At 37.6% G+C, this 27,751-nt stretch overlaps 1 pseudogene; it reads right to left on the bottom strand.

The window, feature by feature from the left end:
* Positions 1-4,478: 4,478 nt before the first annotated feature.
* On the bottom strand, positions 4,479-18,979 carry LOC100962756 (annotated as a pseudogene).
* Between the last annotated feature and the right edge of the window lie 8,772 nt (positions 18,980-27,751).

The raw sequence follows: 27,751 nt of genomic DNA, 5'->3' as shown, positions 1-27,751 counted from the left end.
TGCTTAAGCCTAAGAGTTTTAGGTTGCTGTGAGCTGTGACACCACTTCACTCTACAGAGGGTGATGTAGTGAGAATCTGTCTCAAAAAAAAAAAAAGTACACATTGGCTAAGGAAGGCAAGAAAGAGATTTTCACACACTACTGCTAAGGCTGTAGCTGGGAGGTACAGAAACAGGAAGCAAAACAGACTGAGGGTTTCTATTTGTTGTTGTTTGTTTGTTTCCTGGGAGAAACACAATCTAGAATTTAGTTTTTTTACAGCAAAAAAACTAAAAACACAGTTCACAGTGTTCCTTGAGATTAATAACATCTTGCATTTGAATGATGTGTCACAATTTTTTCTCAAAGGTCTGTGTTAAGTTAGCTCATTTTAACCCCTATTTTACAATAAGAAAACAAGAGCTCAGAGAGGCAAGAACTTACTTGCCCCATGTATCATGCAGCAAATGTGGCCTCACAGAGGTTACTCAGGCTTTCTGATTCATCGGCTCTGTCAGGACCCAGAGAAGGCATAAGGATTACACCATGGGGAGGACAAAAGGCAGACGACAGGTGTCTGTGTGTGTGCGTGCACATGTGAGTGGGGTGCAGACAGCAGTGTCTGTCCATAGACCAAGATCAGAGGATGAGAACAGAGACTGAGTGTTAGAGGGAAGGGAGAACCCTGCCGTTTACAATGACTTACATTTATTGTTCAGTACTCAAAATATGTTTTAAAAGCGTAAAATGTCAAAAGTATGTTTTGCAGTGTTCATTTATCCTATAAAATTTAGATTTTGTGTGATGATTTAGTATTATTTCTTTGTTTCTTATATAATGATAACCTATTTGGAAAATTATCAACACTGTGGAATTTTGTCATTATTTTTCAATAGTTTTCAGCTGTCTATGAGTTCTTACTATTAGATAGCAATTTGTGCTCTGTTATGATGTATTTATCAGATGTTTTATTTCTGGGATACACAGCTGTTCACTGTAAAGCTAGTCTTCAAGTGTCAACCTTCAATCATTTAGCCATTTCATTTTTTTTTTCCCAGCAGCTGTTCTATTGATTGTCTAGAAATTGTCTGTTCTATGTTTAAAATTAAAACAGGAAGTGCAAAAGTAAAAAAAGGATGGAGGATTTGTAAGCACACAAATGTCATGTTCTAAGAAACTGATATGCATATGCTCTGTAAATACACATTTACATTACATATACACACACACACCAGTCTTGAATTTATTGAACTAATTCAGGAAAAATATCAAGAACAGTAAGTTTATACGACATGCCAGTCACTTTGCTAAATGTTAAAACAAAGTTTAGGAAATTGGTATAATATTACTATCTTTATTTTACAGATTAGGAAACTGAAGCTCAGAGAAATAAAGTACCGGGCATCCCAAAAGTCACCCCTGAAATTCTTGGGGGGAAATGGGAAATTATAGTTAAATGCACTCCTATTTACAAAATATTTATTACCAAATTTTACAAAATACTATCTACATGTTTGCCACCTCTTTGTAGAATGCCACAAAAATGCCAGTGATAAGTACAAACTCAAGACTCAGAAGGAAAAGAGGAGAGATGCTATGGGGAGATATCCCCGGGGGCCAGCTGGATTTGCCGTGTTCTGCCCCTTATACTAGAGGACGGGGACCTGAATCTTCATTTTCTCTGGACAATTTTGGTCTAAAATATTTTAGGAAACAAAGAAATAGGAGAGACACAAGTTTTTTGTGTCTCAAAGTGATATTTAGTCTAAATTTTATATGCTGAGGTAGAAATTTATATTTTCACTCAACATTACTTTCATTGCTTTTGTTTTTTTCATTTCATTTCTTTGAACACTGCACAATTTTTATCCATCTTGTGTTGATAGATGGTTAGGTTGTTTCTAGCTTTTAGAGTGACTTTAAATTTTTGACTTGTTGAGATGGGTGTAAAATGATGCCATTTTTTAAAACTTCATGAGTTTTTTTTTTTTTTTAAATGCAATTTTTGGCCTGGGCTGTATTTGAACCCACCACCTCCAGCATATGGGGCCAGTGCCCTACCTCTTTGAGCCACAGGTGCTGCCCGATTCAGTTGTTTTTTAATAGGCATTGTCCTGATTCGTGTCAAAATGGGGTTTTTCGTATATTTATTGGCAACTAATATTTATTCTACTATGTATTTCCAATTCAAGTATTTGTTCTATTGAGTTGTTCAGTTTGTTCTTATTTATTTTAAGATGTTTGCATACATAATTTATGTAGATATCTTCCTGATTTTATTTTTCTATTTTATTTTCTATTTCTTTTAATGTGCAGACATTTTCTTATGTTTCAAGAAAAGTTTTGTTTCTTTTTTGTAAATTGTTCACATCCTTTGCCAATCTGTCCTTTTTTATATTGGAGCTTTTTATCCCTACCTTGACTTTTTTTTTTTTTTTTAATTCTAAAGGCTACTGGCTCTTGTGGTCTGAATGTCATGTACTTTCCTGTACCTTGTGATTTGTCTTTTGATGTGCTTATTTACCTTACAGAAGATGATTTTTAAAAATACATTTACCAGGCCTGTACCTCAAGAGGCTAAGGAGCCAGCCACATGCACCAGAGCTGGCAGGTTCGAATCCAGCCTGGGCCTGCCAAACAACAATGACAACTACAACCAAAAAATTGCTGGGCGTTGTGGCAGACACCTGTTGTCCCAGCTACTTGAGAGGCCAAGGCAAGAGAATTGCTTAAGTCCAGGAGTTGGAGGTTGCTGTGAGCTGTGATTCTACAGCACTCTAGGCTCTGTCTCAAAATAAATAAATAAATAAAATAAATACAATTACCGAAATTTTATGACTATTGAAATTTGAGTCATAGTTAGAAAGGACTTCCTTATTACAAGTATAAATTTACTTATGTTTTTGTCATGTATTTTTGTGGTTTTACTTTTATACTTAAATCTTATATCCTGAAAGAATTTATCTCAGTGTGGCTAAGCCTTATTTTAGCTACTCAGTTGTTCCAACATTTTTTATTAAAAAGTCCACTTTTTATCTTGCGGATTTGAGATGCCACTGAATTCTTATATGCATTTGAGTCTTTTTTCTGAACTTTTTGTTCCGTTCCATTGGTTTGTCTAGTTATGTAACCTTGTTATACTATTTTAATGATCAAAGCTTTATATCATAACTTAATATATGATAAGGGTTAGTTACTACTCATTGCACATCTTTTTAAAAGTTTTCCAGGCCACTCTTGTTTTTAATTTTTCTATATGAGCTTTAGCATCAGTTTGGCCATTTCTTTAAAAAGTACTTTGGAATTTTATTGAGATTTCGTTGAATTTATGAGTTAACATAGGTAGAACTAATATCTTAGTGCTGATATGTCTTCCCCTCTAAAAATACGGAATGATATTTCTTTTATTCAAATCTACTTTGGGGTCCTTTAGGAGTATTTAAGTTTTTGTAATATAAATTATAGTTTTAAAAAGGTTATGTTTCAAGTTATTTTAGGAATAACTGTTTATTTTTAATTGTTTTGGCTTTTTGTTGCTATTTTGAATTGAGTCATTTCCTCTCCATTATCTTTTATCAGGTTTTTGTTTGTACAAATACAGACTAATAGTACTTATACATTAACCTAGTACTCCCTATCTTAATGAATTCTCTTATTGTTTATAGTTTATAGTAAATTCACTTGGCGTTTCAGTTATACAATCTATCATCTGCAGGGTGGCGCCTGTGGCTCAAAGGAGTAGGGCCCCAGGCCCCATATGCCAGAGGTGGCAGGTTCAAACCCAGCCCCAGCCAAAAACCTGCAAAAAAAGATAAATGATAAATGTATCATCTACAAATAGTGATAGTCTTATTTTCTCCTTTAAAATATTTATATGGGAAATTCCTTTTTTTAGTTTTATCATATTGGTTAATTCTTCATATATGATATTAAATAGCAGGGATGAACATACTTCCTTTTTCTAAGGTGCAAATAATACCAATGTTTAGCTTTTCTCTATGATATTGACTTTTTTTCTAGTATGTAGAGAGATGTTTATATGTTCATACATACATGCACATATATGTATATATACATATGAATATTTATGTTATGAACAGGTGTATATGTTTATATAATGATTTACATATGTAAATATTATATATGTATATCTGTATATATATGCTGAGATATATCTTTATTTGCATGTATTTTATATGTATATGTGTTATAGAAAATCTATTTGAATGTTCTTAAAAGAATTGTTGTTAAATTTTTTGGCATCAATGAAGATGCTCACACAATACTTCTCCTTAAATCTTTTTTTTAGTTTAGCACCATTTATTAAGTGATCTAAGCTGATGTTGTAGCTGCTGTGTGTCAGCCTGTTATTAAAACATAAAATGCTCTTCCAATTCCTCTTGTCCAGGACAGAAGGATCTTCCAGGCAGCACGTCATCAGAACAAGAGACTCCGATGACTCCAGCTTCCATGATGGTGCCGTCCAGAGAGGGAGAGGGTCATGGCACATTCAACCAGGGCTTCCAGAGGTTTTGAAAAAGGAGCCTTTGGGGGCCCAGGCTGCCTGGCATTTTGATGCTGTCAGTGTGAGTTTTGCGTTCCATAATGGTCTTGGGAGGTAGGTTAAGCACTCACTGAAGCGTATCCCAGATTGGGGCTGTGGTTGTTTGGTTGCTGGTAGTCTTATTCCATATTGAAATTATGTCCTCCTGAAAGCGGACAGAGACCACAGCCCCACAGGTCTCCTCTCCCACCATGAACTGTTCCCCCAACACGGCCAGGATGAGATTCTCCCAGCAACTGAATAATCCACTTGCCACCGTTTTTATTTGCATCATCCTCCCACATGGGTTTAATTCCTTCTTTGAAGAGATGGAAGTCACTGTGGCCTGTCAGGTCTCCGGGATGTACCATGTGGCTATAAAACCTCCAGAGCTGCTCCACGGAGGCAAAGGTGCCAATCTATTTGATATTCTGTTTGTAGCTTTTTTTTTTTTTTTTTTGAGACGGAGCCTCAAGCTATCCCCCTGGGTAGAGTGCTATGGCTTCACAGCTCACAGCAACCTCCAACTCCTGGGCTCAAGCGAGTCTCCTGCCTCTGCTCCCAAGTAGCTGGGACTACAGGAACCCGCCACAACGCCTGGCCATTTTTTGGTTGCAGCCATCATTGGTGTTTGGCGGGCCTGGGCTGGGGATTCGACCCCGCCACCTTAGGTGTATGTGGCTGGCACCTTAGCTGCTTAAGCCACAGGTGCTGAGCCCTGTTTGTAGCTTTGTGAGCTGGTAGGACGGCTGGGGGTTCTCCTGGAGTAGCAGAAAGCGTAGTTGTACTGCAGGGGGTGCTCTGCTGGTTCAGGGGCAACAGCCTGCCTTTTGCTGCTGTTCTGATTCTTGTCTCATTCCGTTTTATCCTTCTCACCATCTTTCTGTGTGCTGTTTTCTTCATTTTGATCATGGCTCCCACTGTCATCATCTTTCAAGGCGTTCAACTTGTTCATCCTCTGGCCACTGCTGTTGCCACTGCCTCAGAGTGACTTCGGCTCCATCTGGTCCATCCACCTTAGGCCCACTCCTTAAATCTTTTAATACACACAAAAAAATCTTTTAATACAATTGATTATATTAACTGATTTTTTCTCTTTCCCCCCATTTTTCCCAATTGTTCTTTGGGGTTCAAGTGATATTTTGCTGCTTGTATGCAATTCGTAATGATCAAACCAGGGTTATTGGGATATCTAACACCTTAAACATTTATCTTTTCTTTGTAAGGCAAACATTACAATTTTTCTCTTCTAGCTATTTTGAAATATACAAGTAACTTTTTTTTAACCATAATCTCCCTTCTATACTGTTGAATACTAGAACTTATCCCTTCTATTTAACAGTATTTTTTACCCCTTAGCAAACAATCCTCTCTTGGTGCTGTTGTAGTTCTTCAATGTGATTTTGGATTTTAATTGCTAAAAACTATGCATTGATATTTATAAGTGATATTGGTCAGGGCCAATAACAAGGGGCAGTGTGGTTCATTTATTCATTTATTTATTTTTTCTTTGGGATTTCTGAGACTTTGTGGTTAATTTGGATTTAAACTCCAAGCCATGATATGGGTGCATCTCATGAGCAAATTTTATGGGTCCCTTCTTTCCTGAGAATCTTTGAGTGTGAGCTTTATGTGCAGGTATCATTTTAATTTTCTGTATCATGCAAGCCAAGGCTTTATATCCTATCCTCACATGCCTTTTAAGACCCAAGCCTTACAGTTACTGAGTTTCAATTCAGTGCATAAAATCTGCTTCCCCTATTCCACGTGATGAGAGAGAGAGAGGGAGAGAGGCAGCAGTTGAGATGGAAACTGTGGCATCTTTTATAACCTCATCTCAGAGTGGTGTGCCATCGCTTCTGCCATATGCAATTGGTCACCGACCAAGTCAGGTACAATATGGGAAAGGATACATAAGAGCGCCAACACCAGGAAGTGGGGGCCATATGAAGATATTTTACATGTTGGCTGCCAGAGTACATTTCCATTTTTTAATTTTTTTTTTTTTTTTTAGAAACAGAGCCTCACTATATCACCCTCGGTAGAGTGCGATGGCATCATAGCTCACAGGAACCTCAAACTCCTGGGCTTAAGCGATTCTCTTGCATCAGCCTCCCAAGTAGCCGGGACTACAGGTGCCCACCAGGGTGCCCGGCTATTTTTTGGTTGTAGTTGTCATTGTTGTGTAGCTGGCACAGGCTGGGTTTGAACCCATCATCTTTCCACCCTGGATGCATGTGGCCGGTGCTGTAACCACTGTGTTACAGGCGCTGAGCCTAAGTTCTATTAATTCTGGTACATACTGACAGTTCATGACTGCAAAGAAGTAATGAAATAAGATGATGGAATAGATAATTCTGAGGGTGTCAAGGGATAGCACAAGGGAAAAGGAAATTTATTTTTTTAATTTTTAAAAATATATATATACTTATATATATTTTTTGCAGTTTTTTTGGCCAGGGGCTGGAGCCACAGGCACTGCCCAGAAATGTTTTTTCGAGACAGAATCTCACTTAGTCACCCTGGGATGGAGTGCCATGGTGTCATAGCTCATAGCAACCTCAAACTCTTGGGGTCAAGTGATGTTCTTATCTCACCCTCATGAGTAACTGGACTACAGATCCTGGCCACCACACTCAGATAGTTTTTCTATTTTTAATAGAGATAAGGGTCTGACTTTTCACAGGCTGAGCTCAAGCAATCCACCTGCCTCAGCCTCCCAGAATGCTAGGATTACAGGTGTGAGTCACCTCGCCCAGCCAAATTTAAATAGAATTTTTATAAACTTTTACCTAGCCTATAGTGATTTTGGTTGTTAGAGAAGAATAATTTCATACTAATGGATTTGTTACTTTAGATAATACAACCACCAGTGTATCAATATGAAAGACATTTTGTGATTATTGAACAGACGTCAAATAGTTTATAATGTATTAATGTAAATACTTCTGACAAATTATGTTCTCCTTTCCAAAATGAGACTTTTCTTTTAAGCTTAATCACTCCCAAGCTTATCCTTGAGAAAGATAGATGAATTTTTATTCTCAGAACACCTTTGGAATTCCAATACCTCATTTTCTGCCAATCACATTGTCAATGGACTAAGTACCAATGACCTCTCTAAGACAGTCTCAGGGATAGGATGACTCATCTTATTAATTATGTTTACATATCCTAGATGTAGTATTTTCTTTATATTCTGCCTCACATCCAGGTCATTTTTGAGAGTATAGCAGCTGCTATCTGCTTCCTGAAAAAGTAAAAGGTAAATTTTCCAGATGGGTCTTTGATAATGTAGGAAAATCAGCTAAGGCCTTTCAAATAAATGATATTCATATCACCAATATCAGCTCCATTAATCCTAGGTAAGTTGTGTCTCAGAGGGCGATCATACTTAGAAAAGTTTAGAGATTTTCTTTAACAAAGAAAATCAGAAAACAACTTTAAATGCCACTCTCTCGAACTTCCTCTCTAAGTGATTGAATTTTTGGAAAGTATTATCTAAGATTCATATGTATATTAACACATAATATTAGTCAGGTGCTAATAGTGACGTCTTTTTGCCAAATTATAGTAACCAAGATGCCCTCCTATAAATCTTCCTTAGGAAAAACATGAAAACCACCTATCTATACATTATTATTTGTGATAATATAAAATTAAACAATTAATTATTAAAAATAATGAGAGCCTGTTAGGTGTCAGACATTATGCTAGGTTCTAGGAATATGGTGGAAAAAATTCTTACTCTGTATTTAGAAAATTTACGTGAGTGTTTACCCTTTGCCTCAGAAATCCCGTCTTTGGGAATCCTAAAGACATACTGACAAAAATACAAAATGGCATACACATGAACACATATAAATATTGTAGTATTTGTAATAATATAAGAACAAACTCAAAGTGCATTAATAAGGGAGGAGCTGAATAAACTATGACACATCTGCTCTATTGCTTTGCAAATATAGGAAGGAATGAGGAAGATTTTTGTGTACTCACAGTATTTCAGTATGTACTGCTAAGTTGAGAAAAGCAAGGTTGGCTCATAGTGTTTGAAATATGCTTAGTATAATTAAAGAGGCAGGCATGAAAATTCAAATTATATATTTGCTTGTATTTTCAGGAATCCACAGTAGAAGTCTAAGCCAGAAACTAATACAAATTTGGAAAGTGGAAACATAGTAGAAAAAACAGATATGAAGATGGGACTTCAGTGAATGTACTATGTTATAGTACATTGGCTTTGTTTTATGTAATTAAAAACAGCATTAGGTAAAGAGAGAAAATATGCCTAAATATACCTAAAGATTGAACTAATAAATATGAAACAAATGAACTTAGTGGCATTAGAAAGTTGGCAGTATCACCACACAGAGAAACTAATTATATCAAGTGGTTTTAAAAAATAGCATTCTGCCTGAATATCTCTACTGGGATAATGACAAAAAGAAGTACCAAAAAATCCCCAAAACAAACAAACAAACAAAAAAACCCTTTAAATTGCAATGGAAAGTCTTACTGTTAGATGTACTGTTATTTAGAAACCAAAGTATATTGTAGGACAAAGTATTAAGTAATGATGTTCATGATTTAGGAACCTAGAGTTTCCATATAAGAGGAAAATAAGAATAAAATAGTAAAACGGCTTGTGATTTTGCATTTGAATTGGACATGTCAGTAAGCGCTCATGATTCCACATCATCTTGCTAAGAAAGACGAAAGATCCCATGATTCATCCACCATGACATTTTTTTTTCTTTTGCATCTTTAAAAAGAGGTCAAAGTACCTGTATTTTAAATGATTTCTTGGCATGGTAAAAGAGTTTTACATTACATCCAAGGGTGGTAGGGTGAGGAGATGCAGCGGAGCAATCCAACAAACAAAAAGGGAAACTAAAAAACACATGGCAGATGACTCATGAAAGATCTTGCTATTGTCCCAGCTTGGTCGTTGAAAAGGCTTAGAAAGAATGAAAATCTACTAGCATTCTATTAATAGAATAACATTTTCCACGAAAAGGACTTAGGTCTCCTTAGAGAACTGTCTGATTCTAGAACAGAAAATGTTCAGGAAATTTTCAAGATTTCTGGGACATCTTGTTATGCCAGAAAGCATGGAAGCTATCAAATACTAATGTGGTCATATTAACTGGGTACATAATCCATTTGAAGGGGTTCCATTGGCCTAAACTGAGACAATTTGAGCATCAAAAATATTGATGATTATATGAGATCAAAACACAGCAATCATATAAAAATCTATGAGTTGATGATGAGACAAAACGTAGATGGGCAATACGACTAAACAGAACAAACTCCCTCCAAGGTATTCATCCCTCACTGGAATTTGCGGAGGTACCAACTCATTACTCTTGACAACTGATAAAAAAATATGCATTTATTCTACCTCAATAACAGTTGATATGGAAAAGATTTCTTTTAGGAATGAATTTTAGATAATAAATGATAAAAAGTGATAGAATAAAATAATCATGGTAGGCATTCATCAGGAATGGACACTCCACCATCAGGCAAACTTATTTATTTATTTTTATTTAAAAAGCATTATTTACTTATTTGTTATTTATTTCAGATTACTATGAGAGTACAAATGATTTTTGCATTTGTTAGGTAAAGTTCAAGTTGTAGTTGCACCCTTTATGGGGGGGGTGGGATATGTGGGATACTCTGACATTGTGGGGGGGAGGGAAGGGTGATAAGGGAAGAGGAAGGGGTTGGTAAGCTCTCACCTATCAGGCAAACTTCTGATGATTAACTTCAGGAACTTCATGGAGGCATCAGGCTGACATTACCTTAACCCTCTGATTATCTCAGCATCATTAAAGGTGTGCCAGCCAGTCATTTTGTGGTTCATGATGTGGTACAGCAGGAAGGAATGCAGAATTATTCTCTGGGAAAACGAACCCGAGTCTAATTAAACCTTTGTATCTATATTAGCATTAAAATATTATGTCTGTATTACTAGATTAACAAGTACATGCTCACATGAGAGGAAAACTCAACCAGATTATAGGAAATAGTAAAGGGTGATAATAGACCTCAAGAAAGCAATCAGGCCAATCTAGAATGTGTGATGTGTTAGAAAACAAATGTCCCAGTATTTTCAACACGTCAGTCAATATAGTGGGAGGAAGAGATTTAGGAGCCAAAAGCCAAAGGCACTTTTCTTGTTGATTTACGTGATTCTTTGCAGGTTCTGGTTGTTTGCCCTTTGTTGGATGTGTGGCATCCCCCGTTCTGTAGGGTTTCTTTTTGCTTTGTTGATTATGTCCAAACCCATTAAAACCAGGCAAGAGACATGAACAGAAACTCTTCTCATGAGGTCAGACTAACAGCCAAGAAACACAGGGGAAAAAAGGCTCTTCTTCCCTGCAGAAATACAGTCAAAAACACTTTGAGAAATCACTTACCCCCAGTGAGAATGGCCTACATGATAAGGTCCCAAAGCTGCAGGTCCTGGCATGGGCGCAGAGAGAAGGGAACACTCCTGCACTGTTGGTGGGACTGCAACCAGCACAGCCTTCATGGAAGGACCTTTGGAGATTCTTCAAATAACTAAAAGTAGATCTTTTATCCTGCAATCCTGCTGCTAGGTATTTACCCAAAAGAAAAAAAGACATTTTATGGTAAGGACATTTGCACTCAAACGTTTATAACAGCATAATTCACAATTGCAAAGATGTGGAAACAACCCAAGTGCCCTTCAACACATGAATGGATTAATAAACTGTGGCATATGTAGACCACGTTATAGTATTTAGCCATAAAAACTATACTAGAGATTTTGTATCTTTTATAACAACCTGGATGTAATTGGAGCACATTCTCCTAAGCAAAGTATCAACAGAATGGAAAAACAAGCATCATGTGTATTCAGTGCTGAACTGGCAGTGGGAGGTTGATGACTACCTGCTCACATGAGAGGGAAAGTCAGATCCAGGTGGGGGAGAGGCAGGCAGGTTGGGTGATACTGCAGCCTTCCCGGGCCAAGGACACAACTATAATTCAGATGTTAACCTTACCAAAGCAAACTTTGTAACCTCATCATATGTATTCCCACACTAATCTGATATTTTTAAAAAAGTCTGATGCAATATGTGGATCTCCCTAAGGTCTCAATTCAAATAACCTAAATGTAAATAGACGGTTTTAAGGTAATCAGAGCAATTTAAATACAAACTGAGAATAAGCGATACAAAGAACTATTGTTAATTTGATGTTAATGGTGTGACGATTTAAAAAATTATAAACCAAAAATCTTTAACAGCCATACACGGAATTTATAGGCAAAATAACATAGAATTTTATGTCTAAGATTTGCTTTAAAATACTTCAAGGAAATAAAATATTGCAGGGAAATAGAGGAAACAGATTGATTAAATATTAAAAATTGTTGAAACAGAATATTGGGGATTCTCTATAATGTTCTTTCTATTATTGTGTATCTTTCTATACTAAACAATTAAAAACCCTGGATTCATGGAGCTGACATTTTAGAAGAAGATACAGATAACAAAAATATCAATAATAAAATATGTAGTATTTTAAATTGTGGTAAGTGCTGCGGAGGAAACGGAAATCAAACTGGGAGGATTGGGAAATTCAGGATGGACAACCTGCAATTTCTCATTGAGCAAATAATTGAGTAAAGGGCTGAAGGCAATCATGTAGCAAGCCACCCAGACGTGTGTGGCAAGAGCATTCCAGGTAGAGTGAGCAGAAATATGAAGGCCTCGAGGCAGGAGCAAGAAGTTGTTCAAGGAACAGTGAAGAGGCCAGTGTGACGGGACCAGTGAGGGGCGAGTCCGAGGAGTAGGAGATACACATCACAGAGTAGTTTCTAGGTCATAATGGGGAAGATTTTTAAATCCCTCACCACCAAGTCAAATTGATGCTACCAGTAGATGTGACATATTCTTTCTGTGGCTGTTAAGTACCCACCCTACTGCAGACACCATAAGTGTGTGTAAGCCCTGATTTAAGAAGCACACATTTAGCCTATCTTTAATGTTATTAGCAAATAATGACTTAAGAAATTATCTTTTTTTTTTTGAGGCAAAGTCTCAAACTGTCACCCTGGGTAGAGTGCTGTGGCATCATAGCTCACAGCAAGCTCAAACTCTTGGGCTCAAGCAATTCTCTTACTTCAGCCTCCCAAGTAGCTGGGACTATAGGCACCTGCCATAATGCCCAGCTATTTTTTTGTTGCTGTTGTCATTGTTGTTTTAGCAGGCTGGGGCCGGGTTCAAACCTGCGAGCCTTGGTGTATGTGGCCAGCACCCTACCCACTGAGCTATGGGTACCGCCCAGAAATTATCTTGAAGGTATGTCAATGCTTAAAAAGGGGAATGCATAGAGATTTGTTTTAAAAATTTGTTTATAGAATGCAATTAGAATAAAATAAACCCTAAACTCAGTAAAGAAGAAAACCTAGCAGAAAGGGAAGTAAATAGTACCTTACTACTCCACAGGGCACTAGGCAAGCTGAGTCCAGGAAGACTACAGGCCCGCAGAGGAAAGGGCCTTGCCTCACTGTGTCAAGGAGGAGAGCAGCTCTTTCCAGGGTTCTCTGGTCTCCGAAAGGGCAGTGGCTATGCATGCCCTGGAATCTCAGCTGCCTTGATGAGAGAGTCATAAGATCTTTTTTTTTTTTTACGCGGCTGCGGGGGTGGTTCACGGCTTCATCAGTAAACAGGCATTTGGAAGTTGGGATACCATGCACAAAAAATTCACTTTTTCATTTAATTTATATTGCTGGAAGTCATCACATTTTTACATTTTAAGCATAGCATTTTCACCTAAATTCTAAGTGTCATATTTACAAGTTGTATGAGTCCAGTTAAGTGTTTCAGTTTATGACTTGCAAGTCTTAAAGAATTTAGAGGATGATCTGATGATTAAAAAGGAAAATTTCATTACAAAGGGGCCAGGTAGGGTCTATGAGAAGAGGATATTTTTAGGCAAATACTAACTATACAGGACATTGCAAAATGATTTTAGCCTTTGAATTTTTCCGAGTTTTACCAAAGTTAGAAAAATAACTTTGAGATTATAAATTTAGTTATTAATATTATTACCATTGCTATTATTTCCTTATTCACCATATAAATCTTCAGTGACTTTTACTATAGGATGATGTGAAGGACGATTCCATGATTTCCTGAGAAGTGAGAAAGGAGCTTGGTCTTCTGGCCCCTGGGCTTCAATTTTAGAGTTCAGATCAGATACAAGAGTAGAGAAAACCCCCAGGGCATGTTGGAATTTACAATGAAGGACAGTGTTCTTGGAACAAGTTTCAGGAATGAAAACTCAAATTCAATAAACATAAGGAAAGCAAAACTTGGCCAAAAGTTTGTGACTGGGGTTAACATATAGTGTGTTTAGAAGAATAAAAACAAAATGACTCCTGGAGACACTGTCTGAGTCATAACTATACAGAAGGAAGGCAGCTGAGTGCTCCTCACTGCCAGCTCGGCCAGGAGTTAGTTCAGAAACTCTGTTGAGGCCTATATGTTCACCCACCATAGTCAACACTGCCAGTCTGACCCCAAAAGAGAAATTCATAAGGATTCTTGGCCCAAACTATTACATTTCTATTATTTTCTATGCCTTTTTTAGTATTAAAATGAGCATAGAAATATAAAAACTATATAAGCTAGATATGAATTATCTACTTTACAAATTGAGTATTTATTTTAAGAAAGTAGTTTTAAAGAAAGCATTTCATATATATATTTTTAAAATCTAATGTATTTATTTATTTATTTATTTTATTATTATTTTTTTGAGATGGAGCCTCATGCTATCCCCCTGGGTAGAGTGCCGTGGCATCATAGCTCACAACAACCTCCAACTCCCAGGATCAAGAGAGTCTCCTGCCTCCACCTCCCAAGTAGCTGGGACCACAGGTGCCCGCCACAATGCCCAGCTATATTTTGGTTGCAGCCATCATTGTTGTTTTGGCAGGCCTGGGCTGGATTCGAACCCGCCACCTTAGGTGTATGTGGCTGGCGCCTTTAGCCACAGGTGCCGAGCCAAAATCTAAAGTATTTTAAAAATATTTTGTTTGTTACTCCTTTAAAGAATGCTAGCAGTTGGTTAAATTGAGATATTCTTGTGTTGAGCCAGGAAACAGACTTATAACAAATTCTTATAATGATACTTGGAAATATTTTAATTATACATGTGTCTGTTTCTTTATGGTCAATGGGAGTGATAATACGAAAAAAAAATTGAAAACCTTAAGAAGTCTGTCATATATACCATTTTTCCAAGTAGGACACACAGGCCATTAATATGAGCTGATTTTATGATAAAAATTTTAAAAATAAGAAAATAAGGGCTTGGCGCCTGTGGCTCAGCCGCTAGGGCACCAGCCACATGTACTGGAGCTGGCGGGTTCAAACTCAGCCTGGACCTGCCAAATAATGACAACTACAACAAAAAATTAGCCAGGCGTTGTGGCGGGTGCCTGTAGTCCTAGCTACTTGGGAGGCTGAGGGAAGAGAATCGCTTAAGTTTGAGGTTGCTGTGAGCTGTGACGCCACAGCATTCTACCTAGGTGACATAGTGAGACTGTGTTTCAAAAAAAAAAGAATGAGAAAATAAGTTATATTGCTAAGTTTTGTTGTTGCAGTTTTTGGCCAGGGCTAGGTTGAAGCCACCACCTCCAGCATATGGGGCTGCACTCCCTTAAGCCACAGGCGACGCCCTACTGCTAAGGATTAAATGATAATGGGCATTATACTTCTCATTACCATTCTGTTTTATTTTAAATCTCTTTTTGGTAATTTTTGGAACTCTTACCTTAGTTTTTGGTCCCCATTATACCTGCATCTTCTTCCTTTATTTTTATTTCTTTCATTCCTTGCTGTTTATCCATTTCCAACATTGCCTGGTTCTCTGTTAATAATATATTCAGGTTTAGTAACATTATATATGTTTATATTAGAGCACAACAATTGGCCCATGGAACTGCCAAGCTATCCAACTCGAGGGCAAATCAAAAGGTCTGCTAAGAGGGTTTTAGCTACAAAACAAACAGCCACATCTATATTTTAACCTGCTTATTTAGATATCTTTACTCTAAGAGAGATTTCTGAGAGCTTGACTTTGTTCTCAGGGAATCAATTTGAACACAGATTTCTTAGTAAGACAGATATATAATTACTAATAAATCTGATGAGGTACATAAAGCAGTTCCCGTAACTTCTAGTTAGGGTTGTCCGTTAATCCAACATACCCTTTGGGCAGTGTTTGTGGCTCAAAGGAGTAGGGCGCTGGCCCCATATACCGGAGGTGGTGGGTTCAAACCCGGCCTCTGCCAAAAACTGCCAAAAAAGATACAACACACCTGAAAGTATGGCTTGGTAAACAAACACACCAATAAAAACACTGTGAAGTGGTATTTCAAGTAGAATAAGATTTCCAAATAAAGGAAAAACACAATGCCCTAGAGGAAATGGGTCCTAAAATAACATGTTTCCTTGCTTTTCTCCCCAAAATAAGCTCTATCACTACTTAGCAGACATAGCCGTTGCTAATTTTACATTGTCGGCTGTGTTACTATCCATGCCATTTGAGTCAAAGAACAAAGCATGCATGAACAAACCAATAGAAGGAATATCTTCAAATTGTCAGTGGAGGTAGAAAAGGAAAAGATAACTGTCTGAGAATTGCAGATTCAGATTTTGAGATTTCCGTGGTGTCTGCCACTTCTGATGCCACCACAGAAACAGCGTATTTTTATACTGAGACCATTTTTTCCCCCAAAGACTTTGAAAGTGTCCTTAATTTTGTAATTCTGCAGGTACTGTGTGAGTCAAGTGTTTGAGAAGCTGTATATTGAGCACTTTCAAATTTACTTGAATCTGATAATAACAAAAAAAGGGCTATAAAATATTTATAATTAACGTCATACACTTCCTGATAAATTGGTAGAACCAAATATGGAGGTGAGACAATAATGAAGTTAATTTTTCAAAACAACTGGGGACATGAATGAAATATCACATAGCTTTATTACCCATTTCTTAAAGAAATTTGATTCTTCTGTGGCTCTTTTGATTGTCTATCACCTGAGAACCCGGAACGTTAGTTCCTGCTCACTCGGATTTCTTTTCTACGAAGTTAAAGCTACACTGTCGTAATTGGGCTACAAACATTTCTTTACGTGGAAACAGCATGGGTAACTCACACTGTTCACACTCGACCTGGTATGACTGGAACTTTCCTTATGTCTTCCACTCATTATCTAAAACAGAGCGTTGGGGAGACGTAGTATGGACTCGTGGATTTACCCATACTTTGGGAAAACACCTGTTGTCTTTTGACAAAGAGCTGTATCTTCAACACCAGAACCTGAAACTTAGAGAAAAGAACTCAGTGCAGTTAGTTCTTTTTACTTGTGAGCAATCTGACAGTTGAAGTGATCAAAATCACACAACTGTTTAGAAACCTGCGTAAAACCACAGCCCCACACTTCCAGCTCCAATTCAGTGTTCTCTCCCCTCCTCTGCTCTGACCTATTTACTCCAATAGATGTGATTTTCACTGTAGTGTTGGGTATATACGCTGATTTGCGAGTTTTCACAAAATCAAATGTACAGCAACTTGTTTTTTGCTATCCTAAATAGCCATAGCAATTGAGCTTTAGATGAAGGAACACTTGATAACATTCTCTTCTTCCTATTTTTTTAATTTATAAAGGGAAGAGAAAGATTCTACTAGACGATCTCTATTGTTCCTCCCAGTTTTAATATCTTCTGAATGCAGGAATGACCCTAACATTCATTGATATGCAGCAAACAGCAAGAAAGAAGTCTTTGTAGATTTAAAATGTTGTTATAAATTCCTTTAGTGCACATTTACTCCTAAAAGCCTAGAGTAAGAATCACCACCACAGCTGAAATGAGGATTTATTTCCCTTTAATGTTGCTACATCTCATGCTCTCCTGCCCCCACCCCTCTGTCCTCTCATTCCCGTTAATCTGAGCACCCTGTCATACATGCAGTGTGGTGGAATCCAAGAGCACAGGCTTTCCTAGTCAGAAATAAGATTCGAATCCAGCCTGTGCGATTTTGAAACACAGAATCTTTTTCAGTCTCAGTTTCTTCCAGTGTAATGCGAGTTTCAGTCACCATGTAAAATGCCAGAATGATGGTGTGATGATAATGATGGTCAGATCTTTACCATCATTACAAAACAAGTATTACTCAGAACGAATGGGTGGGAGGAGGCAGAAGAACCCAGTTTTGTCCCTAAACACGGTACTTGTAGAACTGTCAGTTTTCTCTTTGTTCTTGTAACCCGCTAGTCTGATGTACCTAAGTGCAAGTGACAAATTTAGTTCATTGCTATTAAAAAAATCATTTAAACCACAATTTGGCGAACTTTAACAATAGTTGAACTTTGTTAAAGATACTTCCCACCAACAGTGTCTGTTTCAGTATTTAAAATTTCTTAAGATTAAAAAAAATCCTGTTCTATGTTGCTTATAGTTTACATGACGGATGAGTGCTCATTGATTTTAGATGATGGAAGAAACGTTGGATTTAGTAAATAATGTGTAATTGTGGTTAGTTCATTTAAAATATAGGCCTAATATTGAGTTGTACCAAGTAGAAAGAAGAAAAGAGATTGGATAGAAAATAAACTATGAAGGATAAGTAAGTCTTAGATACCGACCAGTGTGCCTGATAATCCTGAATTGAAAGCCGATGGAGTGACGGGAAGGAATGTAAAACTGGTGAGATACTTGAGAGTGTAAGTGTCTCCCAGAAAAAACATGTTAATTTGTCTTTCATGGCTCTTGTTTTCTAAGATTCAGGTGAGTGGCCTGAGTATATTTTTTAAAGACTTGCTCTGTGGGCTATCAAACTTAATTTATGTTCATTGTAAAAATTTCAGAATATATGGGAAACGGAAGGCACGAAACACAAAGATTAGCCCAAGATGACCATTGTTAACTTTTGGTATCTTTTCATCTGTTTCTTTTTTTTTCCTATGCATCATGCATGTATATGAGTATATGGTCTTATTTTCTATAAAATTGGATGCGAGTATAGAAACAGTTTTAAACATTTTTATTTATTTTATTTATTCTTATTTATTAATAGTTTATTCATCACTCATATTCATAGCTCAGGAACACGGGTCAGTGACAAACATCTATATAAATCAGCCCAAAGAAATTCTTCGTATTCCAAAATCACTTTGTGCTCTGAAAGACACCAGCCTTCCTCATCCTCAAAATCTTTCATAGAATCATAATTTCTGTAGAAATCTGCATATGCCTTCTTTCTTGGTTCAGCCACAGCAAGCTTATAGAAAGCTGCAACCACCAGGGATACAACACATGCTCCAACAATATGAATCCGCAGGCACCTGGCCAAGAGGCCACGCATCTGAGGTTTGGCCAAAGCTCTGGAAGCCATGGTGGTTACTGTCTTTGATGGGCATGCCAACCTCAATGCGTCCTTCCCGGCTGAGGTACGCACAAACTGCTTAAAAACTTTTTATTATGAAAATTATCTTTCAACATATAAAAAAGGGGGAAAAAACTGTGTAATGAATGCCCATCAGCAATTACCAACTTTTGGTCATGTTGTTTTAATTACATCTTCTCCTACTCCTGCAAGCCTGAATTATTTTAATGGAAATCCATATGACCTATCATTCTATCCATAAATGTTTTAATATGCACTTATAAAGGGTGTGGGAGCTTTAACAAACATTAAGAAATATCAGTAGCAAACATTACGAAATCAATTATATCATTATATATCATTATATAGCCATACATGTTTTATTTACTTATTCTTAAATTTGCCTTCTATTTCACAATATCCTGGTCATCTTTTATTTGCAGAATAAGAGAATATTGAATTCAAGAGCTGAAGTAATTTGTATTGCCAAAAAGATTTATGAGTGCCAATTTTCATCCCAAATTGAATTTTATCATACTTTTTATCATTCTCAATTTACTCATTTAAAAGTAGAAACTCTTTTCATGTGTTTATGAACCACTTACATTTTTGTTAATTGCTTAAATGTGTCTTTTATTAATTTCTAGTGAGGTGTTTGCTTTTTCCTAATGATCTGTTAGAGTTCTTTACAAACCTATGTATATCCTCAAATTGTTCACATTCTGGCCAGTCTTACTATAATTCTACCTTGTGTTTTCTATTTATTTACTGAGCCAGAATGTTGGAGAAAAACAGTTTGTCTCTGTGGCTTTATTTATATTTTGGAGAAACACTTTTCCAGGTGCCTGCTAAGCCTAGTCACAATCCCTCTTCTCTGTAGCTCACTGGATAGTAACCCTTTATCATGAACATTAAAAATATTTTTCTCATTGTCTTTTATTTTTCACCTTTGTTCATTGTCATTTTTTCTGTACCAAAATTTTCCCATGTCAAGATGAACATAAATAATTGACTGATTTTCTTCGTCTACTTTAATCTTTCCATTTACTCATTTTAAAACTTCAACAATCTGATATTATTGTAAGTAGGCGTGAATCAGATTTTAACTTTACCTTCAGCCCCTAATTGCAAGCTAATTGTTCCATTGCATTTGAGCAGATCATTCTTTTTTCCGATGATTTAATATGTCTTCTTTATCACTTAACTAAAATCTTTAATTATTGAATAATTTTAAAAACACACAGTATACGTGTTTGAAAATGTAGACATCCCTTAGTATCCGTGGGGTACTGATTACTCTGTGGATAATAAAATCCGTGCATCTCACATCCCATGGAACTGTATATGTGAAAAGTTGGTACTCCATATTTGTAGGTTTTGCATCCCATAAATACTGTATTTTGTTGTAAATACTGTGATTAACTGTGGATGTGGAACACCTGGGGATACTGAGAGCTGACTGTATTTATTGAAAAAAAATCTACTTATAACTGAGCCCAGGCAGTTCAAACCTGAGTTGTGTGTAGGTAGTGAAAGCAGAGACCTAAGAAAATGGCTTAAGTTTTAACTGCGAGTACACAAAGGCAGTCTAGATAGGGTTAATGGAGTTCTTTACTGAGCATATACAAAATAAAAGGAAACCCTAAATGCTTTTAGGGAAAAACAATGAAAAACGGTTTAACTGGAAAGATACAAAGATCCATGTGAGCAGCAAATTTTGCTCATCTGTCAGGTTTGCTGAAGGCTTATTCATCCCAGAGCAGAGCCACCTCTTTGGGCGTGCTTACCTGGACAGTCCCTACACTTTTCATTTATTTAACATTTATTTGGCCCTGACTCTGTGGCAGGCATTTTGCTAGATGCCAGTGATACAAAAAAGAATGCAGTTTGGTCCACACCCTTAACAAGATCATATTGTCTTTGACTGCACTTTTTAAATTGTGCTGTAATTTTTGCTTATGGGCCTAATTCTCTTCCTGGATTATGACTTCCATCGGAACGGTGCCCATGGCTTATTCACGTTCTAATCCTAGAGTTTAGGATAGTTCTTCACACATAGTAGCTGCTGGTCAGTGAGTATTTGTTGAGTGCTCTGGGAGCCGAATCCCATTATTTCCAGGGTCTTTCACCCTCAAAGCCATCTACCGAGGTGAGATAAGGGCCATCTATGAAGTGTTCATTGTTGTAAATCAGTGACTTTTTCTCCCCTGCTCTGGTTCCTTCCACTGTTGCCATGACAGATAACTTTCTTTTTCTTCTACAAATCCGTTTGCTACCCTTCTCCACCCTGCCTTTTTCCTTCCGGGGTTGACTTGTTTCCGTGAAGTCAGTGGTCTCCAGCCCCTCAGTCTCCTGGCTGGGTTTTACCAATGGGAGGAGCGAGGGAGGGAAGAAGGAGATGTCCAGGCCTTTGCTTCCCTGGTTTCCTTCCTGTGAAGTTTTCTCAGGTTGGCTAGTCTCCTCCACAGAAAGTCTTTAGCCCCTCCCCTTAAGGCAGCCTGTATGTATGAGACCCTATCCTCTCTTCTCTTTTCAGCTTCCAATAATTTTTCCTTGCCTTCGTCCTTCCAAGCCTGTGGTGGTAGCTTACTGGCATCTAACAGCCCTGAGGTCGCTGATGATCTTTTGTGGAATCAATATATGCTCCATCCATTCCTCTTTGCATAATCTTTTTGCAAATAAAATCTTTTCAAACATGTGTACATTAAGTGTGCCATCAATAGGTTTCCTTTCAGTATTTTATTATTATCATTAGTGGGTTTTTTTTCTGTAAAGTATGTAAATTTTTTCTGATAATGAAGTTTGTGAACTCATTCTAGAAAAAGTGCTACGAACTTCATTGCTGAATATCATTGTGGTCACCTTCAATTACTTACTCCCCTTGGGAAGTTATGCACTGATGCCAAGGCCCCACCCGTCTAAGCAATTTTGGAATTCTTTTTCTGAAATGGCCATCAGAGCTGTGGTCATATTACCCTTGATGTCTTGAATGTCATCAAAATGTCTTCCTTCCGATATTTCCTTTATCTTCAGGTAAAGAAAATGTCACTGGAGGCCAGATCAGGTGAGTAGGCAGGATGTTACAATATGATTATTTGTTTACTGGCTAAAAACTCCCTTACAGACAGTGCTGTGTGAGCTGGTGCATTGTTGTGATTCAAGAGCCATATCTTTCTCATGCCAAGATTTTCAGTGAGGATTTTTCTGTTTTTTGATCAATGTTTACTTGGTCTGCTACACTTCTCATAGTCAGCTAACGATTTTGACACACAATTTTTTTCATTAGTTCTGCTAGTTACTGGCCTCTCTCACCTCTCTTCATCAGTGACTCTTTCTCTCCCCCCAGAAAAATGTTTAATCCATTTGTGCACTGTTGTTTTATCATGGCATTATCCCCCATAAACTTGGACTAAAGTTTTCTTGATTTCATTTTTGCTCTTACCAAGTTTAATGAGAAATTTAATGTTTACTTGTTGCTCTAATTCAAGTTCCAAAATTCTTGTAACTGCACACAAAAACACGCAACCACAGTAATGAATGCCACTCCTTAAGACACTGTTACACGTTGACCTGAACATGGCTGTGAAACACGGATATACCAGGGTTATGAAACCTTAATGAGTTGTTTGTACAGTGCTGCCAATGTACGGGCACAGTGGCAAATTCATGATTAATTGTCAGACTTCATATATGTACCTTGGGGTAGGTAGTGGAGATAGGTAGGGGTAGCAGTCTGGGTATGCATCTGCAGAAAAGCAGTTTTGGGGGGTTTATTGGTTTGTTTGGGGTTTTTTTTTTGAGACAGAGCCTCAAACTGTCACCCTGGGTAAGTTCTGTGGCATCACAGCTCACAACAACCTCCAACTCCTGGGCTCAAGCGATTCTCCTACCTCAGCCTCCCAAGTAGCTGGGACTATAGGCACCTGCCACAACATCCAGCTATTTTTTGGTTGCAGCTGTCATTGTTGTTTGGGAGGCCCGGGCTGGATTCAAACCTACCAGCTCAGGTATATGTGGCTGGCACCTTAGCCACTTGAGACACAGGCGCTGAGCCAGAAAAGCAGTTTTATGTTTGAAGGTATTTAACAGCCTGAAAAGTAGTTCCAAAGATCGAAGTGATAATTAGGCAGAAGAATCATTGGAAACAAAAGAGAACTTGAATACCACTGAAAGTAAATGTGCTCAGAACGTATAGTGGTCTGCTGGTAAGTCACGGTTGAATCATGACATTTATTTTTTAATTTATTTTACCCCAGTATTAACTATGCTTGTCCTAGGTATGTTTTTTGTTTCTTGACAGTGTGCCCAGAAAACCTGTTTACTATTATTATCTGGAGGTGGTAATGTCCATACCAAGTAAAAAAATTCCGGTTATACATACTTCAGAGACCCTTCATAGACTCCAAGGGAGTAAAACAAATCACACTGTGTTGCCTTTGGTCATTGCTTCATTTTTCTGGTAGATCATTCACCACATGCTTTGTGCTGTGTTTATCTTTACAACATTATCTATAAATCTGTACAGATCAGAATATCTGAGACAGCTGTACTTACTTTATTTATTTTTCTATTCAAGAAGCTTTTATGGGAACCAATTAAATAGTGGACTTCATGCTATTTGGGCATGAAGAATTAGAAATGAATATTGCACACATGTTTTACTCGAGGTGCTTACAGTAAGATGGATGGATTTTGAAAATGAACTCCACGAAAGTAAAGTCCCTTTTCCTTTCTGTTACAAAAACGTAAGAAGAACTACTTTAATTGTACATTTTACAAAGTGGCTGTTACAGGAGATGTACCAAGAGTATCACATAGGTTGGATCCAAAGTTGTACGTGGTTTTGATGTTTTGGTGATGATGAATGGATATGAATTAGCTTCATCTATATTCTGAGACTTCTGTTTAGTATTAATATTTTTATCACATTAGTTATGTTGCAAAACTCGACTCCAGTGTAGAAAGTTCAGACAGGATAAACTATAGGTTTGATTTTCGTTTTAGTGTAAGGAAATCACGCATTGTAGAAAGGTTCAAAGAAAGCTGTTACATGTGAGGAGCCAGGAAAGGCCTGAGACCCTTTTGGTTGCATAAGCTATTAAGATAATTGCAATAGGTGCCTGATGTCACTTACGCTAATACCCTTGATATGGAAATCATTTTTCTATATGTTGAATGATTGTATTCCTTTGAAATAATGCTGTTTCATCTTTCTCCACTGAATAAGTTTGAGTAGGTAGGTGTTAGGTGCTGGGGAACTGAGGAACTACCACTTTTAAGTCACCATTGAATTCACAACTTTGCCATTACTCTTGTCTCTTTGCATTTCCTTGTGGCACTCCCTTTCATTAATAAGAGCAAGGTCTCCAGTTCAGCACACTTCATTTTAATGCACTGAAGTTCTCTGGGCTGGCACCTGCTGATATTCCCAAGCTGTTTCCGTTTATGAGGGTACCGTTGTGCTTCAGAAAGATATACATTTAAGAAGTGGTAAAGGGATGTTTCAATAAATCCTGTATCAGGAAGAATATTTAATGATTGTGCAGTGTTTGTAGATCAGAAATAGACTTTAAATAATAAGTCTGAATACTTTCAGTAACAAACGTAGGTTGCTTATTTTTCCTTCTAGCTGGAAGGATATTAGCGTTCTTGGGGACTTAGGTCCCCCACCTCCTATAATTTATCATTCTGACCAGTCCCTGCAAATTTCTAGGGCTAAACAAATATGGCTTCACACGTTCTATAAATAAGTTAGTAAATAAATATTACTAAGAAGAAGCCCTGGACTATTCTTGTGAATGAAAACGAGAAAGTAATAATGATTCTCAAGAGAAAATGTATTATGTTAAGAACTTAAGAATTTAAAATTCCAAATTATCTTGGAAGAAGTGATAAGTTAAAAATAAAACAACAAAGAATAAAATGAATTAACAGTTGTTACTCTACTTTCTGAGAAGCAAAAGTATCTCCATTTGCCCCTTCACACAGGACTGTCCTATTTTTGACTTGTTATGAGCTGGGATTACTTAGAGAATGCTTTAAAGGCAGGCTTAAAAGACTTTTTTGTGACATAGTATTATTTTTTCTGTGAAAAACAGGGATTTGTATTTCAGAAAAGTAGAATAATTGATAAACTGTAATTAAGTTTTCTAATTTTATATTATATACCACCAAATCATTCTTTAATTTATAGTATTTATGGCTTGGCACCCATAGCACGGTGGTTATGTTGACAGCCACATACACTGAGGGTGGCAGGTTTGAACCCAGTCCGGGCCAGCCAAACAACTGCAACAAAAAAGTAGTGGTATGCTGGGCGCCTGTAGTCCCTGCTACTTGGGAGGCTGAGGCAAAAGAATTGTTTAAGCCCAAGAGTTTGAGGTTGCTGTGAGCTGTGACGCCATGGTACTCTACTGAGGATGGCATAGTGAGACTCTGTCTCAAAAAAATAAAACAATTATAGTATTTCGGATGGCCCTGAATATACAATATGTGTACCACAGTGCTATGGAAGAATTCAATGGCCTAAGCGACCAGGGTCTTAAAGGCTTCACAGCAGAGGCTATACTTCCCTTGCCACACTTTATGGTGAAACTCATGTTTACTCTGAAACATTTCAAGTGAAGCAGAAAGACTACATATACACAAAGATCAGTCTTGTTAGATTTCCTATTTCCCTGATGTCTTGAATGTCTTCAAAGGGTTAGAAGTGAATAAATAAAATGTCAGGCCCTTTGTTAAAGAAGCACTTTTAAAAACTTAAATATTTTAAATGATATTAAATAGTATTAAGTAAAACCTAAACTTACTCAAAAGCACCAGATATAATCTCCTTTCTTTAAAAAACAGGGAGATAGGCTCGGAGCCTGTGGCTCAAGTGGCTAAGGCACCAGCCACATACACCTAAGGTGGCGGGTTCGAATCCAGCCCGGACCCACCAAACAACAATGACAGCTGCAACCAAAAAATAGCTGGGCATTGTGGCGGGCACCTGTGGTCCCAGCTACTTGGGAGGTGGAGGCAGTTGGAGGTTGCTGTGAGCTGTGATGCCACAGCACTGTACCCAGGGGGACAGCTTGAGGCTCTGTCTAAAAGAAAAAAAAAAAAAAGAACAAAACAGGGAGATAGAGCCTTTTTCTTTTCCTTCAACATGAATCATAAATTAACTTGGATAGAAAAATGGTTTTAAGCTGTTTAAATAATAACAAGAAACAATATTCTGCATTTTTGACAGTATACATTTTTTTCTCCAAACTTTAATGCTTTAAGGAGAGTGGTTTTTAAAGAGAGAAGTTAAATGCATCTTTATAAAGCCAAAAATATGATTCCTCTGTCTCATTACTATATTTTAGACATTAAGAAAATCATCTAATTTTAGGCAACTTCTGCCTAATGGTCTCCACAAAACCCCCAGCCATGTACATTAATTCCTTATGTTCAAGGAAGTGGTAATTTGCCATCTAAGTTACTATTTACAAAGACAGTTTGTTTTTTTAAGAGGAAAACATTTATCTTTGAAAATTTACATTTTGGATTGTGATCTTCATTTTTTAATGGAATTTCATTAGTTTTACATCTTAAAGAAAAAGTATTTTGTAAATTAGAAAAATAGTGACACATTAAGTAATTTCTATAATCTCTGGGTTTCAGATTTTTAGCAGCTAGTAACTATAAAATAAAATTATATTTTCTTTTAATCCTCCACCAGCCTAACCATTAGATATTAGACTCCTTTACTTTTGAGAGTTTTCCTGGGGACTGCCTCCCATATGCTCCAAAGCAGGTGGCCGAGTTGGCTGTCCTCTTTGGCCTACCTCTCTTTTTCAGATTTTTACCAGCTAGTAACTATAAAATAAAATTATATTTTCTTTTAAGCCTCTACCAGCCTAACCATTAGAAATTAGACTCCTGGCTTGGAACCTGTGGCTCAAGTGGCTAAGGCGCCAGCCACATAGGTGGCGGGTTCAAATCCAGCCCGGGCCCACCAAAAACAACAATGATGGCTGCAACCAAAAAATAGCCAGGTATTGTGGTGGGCACCTGTGATCCCAGCTACTTGGGAGGCTGAGGCAGGAGACTCTCTTGAGCCTGGGAGTTGGAGGTTGCTGTGAGCTGTGATGCCACAGTATTCTACCCAGGGGGCTAGCTTGAGGCTCTGTCTCAAAAAAAAAAAAAAAAAAAAAAAGTGGCTTCTATTAGCATACATGGAATGTCAAATCTCTCTCTCCCTCTCTCTCTTTTTTTTTGCAGTTTTTGGCCGGGGCTGGTTTTGAACCTGCCACCTCCAGTATATGGGGCCAGTGTCCTACTCCTTTGAGCCACAGGTGCCACCCAGAATATTGGATGTCTTACTGGTTCGGCTTCCAGCAGGCTGACATCTCCCTGCCAGAACTTTCCCAGCATGTTTCTGACTTAGAGCCCCATCTACCTCCCGAGTCTAAACCCTAGGTCCGAAGTGAAGATTCCTGTTCACCCTAGTCTAAGGCCCTGCAGGTCCTCATTTTCTGCCTCATGTTGGAGGTCATCCAGAATGTTTGAGGAAGAGAAGATATATTCTCTTCAAGGAACAGTCCATACTTAGCAATCACATTGTGATCTTGCCTTAGGAGCCATAGAAAGATGCCACAGCTCTATAGCCCAACAGGGTTTTTCTCCCTTAAGGAAGGTGTCCCTGGAATGCAGAGGTCCAGGGAGCATGTGATGCACAGCCTGCCAATCTCTTCCCAGAAGCACATGGGGAAGGGAAGACCTCTGTGCCATCCTCTCTATCTGTTCTTTACA

Source organism: Otolemur garnettii, unplaced genomic scaffold, assembly GCF_000181295.1.
Source record: "Otolemur garnettii isolate 467f Iridium unplaced genomic scaffold, OtoGar3 scaffold00017, whole genome shotgun sequence".
Taxonomy (NCBI): Eukaryota; Metazoa; Chordata; class Mammalia; order Primates; family Galagidae; genus Otolemur; species Otolemur garnettii.
This window is presented reverse-complemented; position numbering and strand designations above follow the sequence as displayed.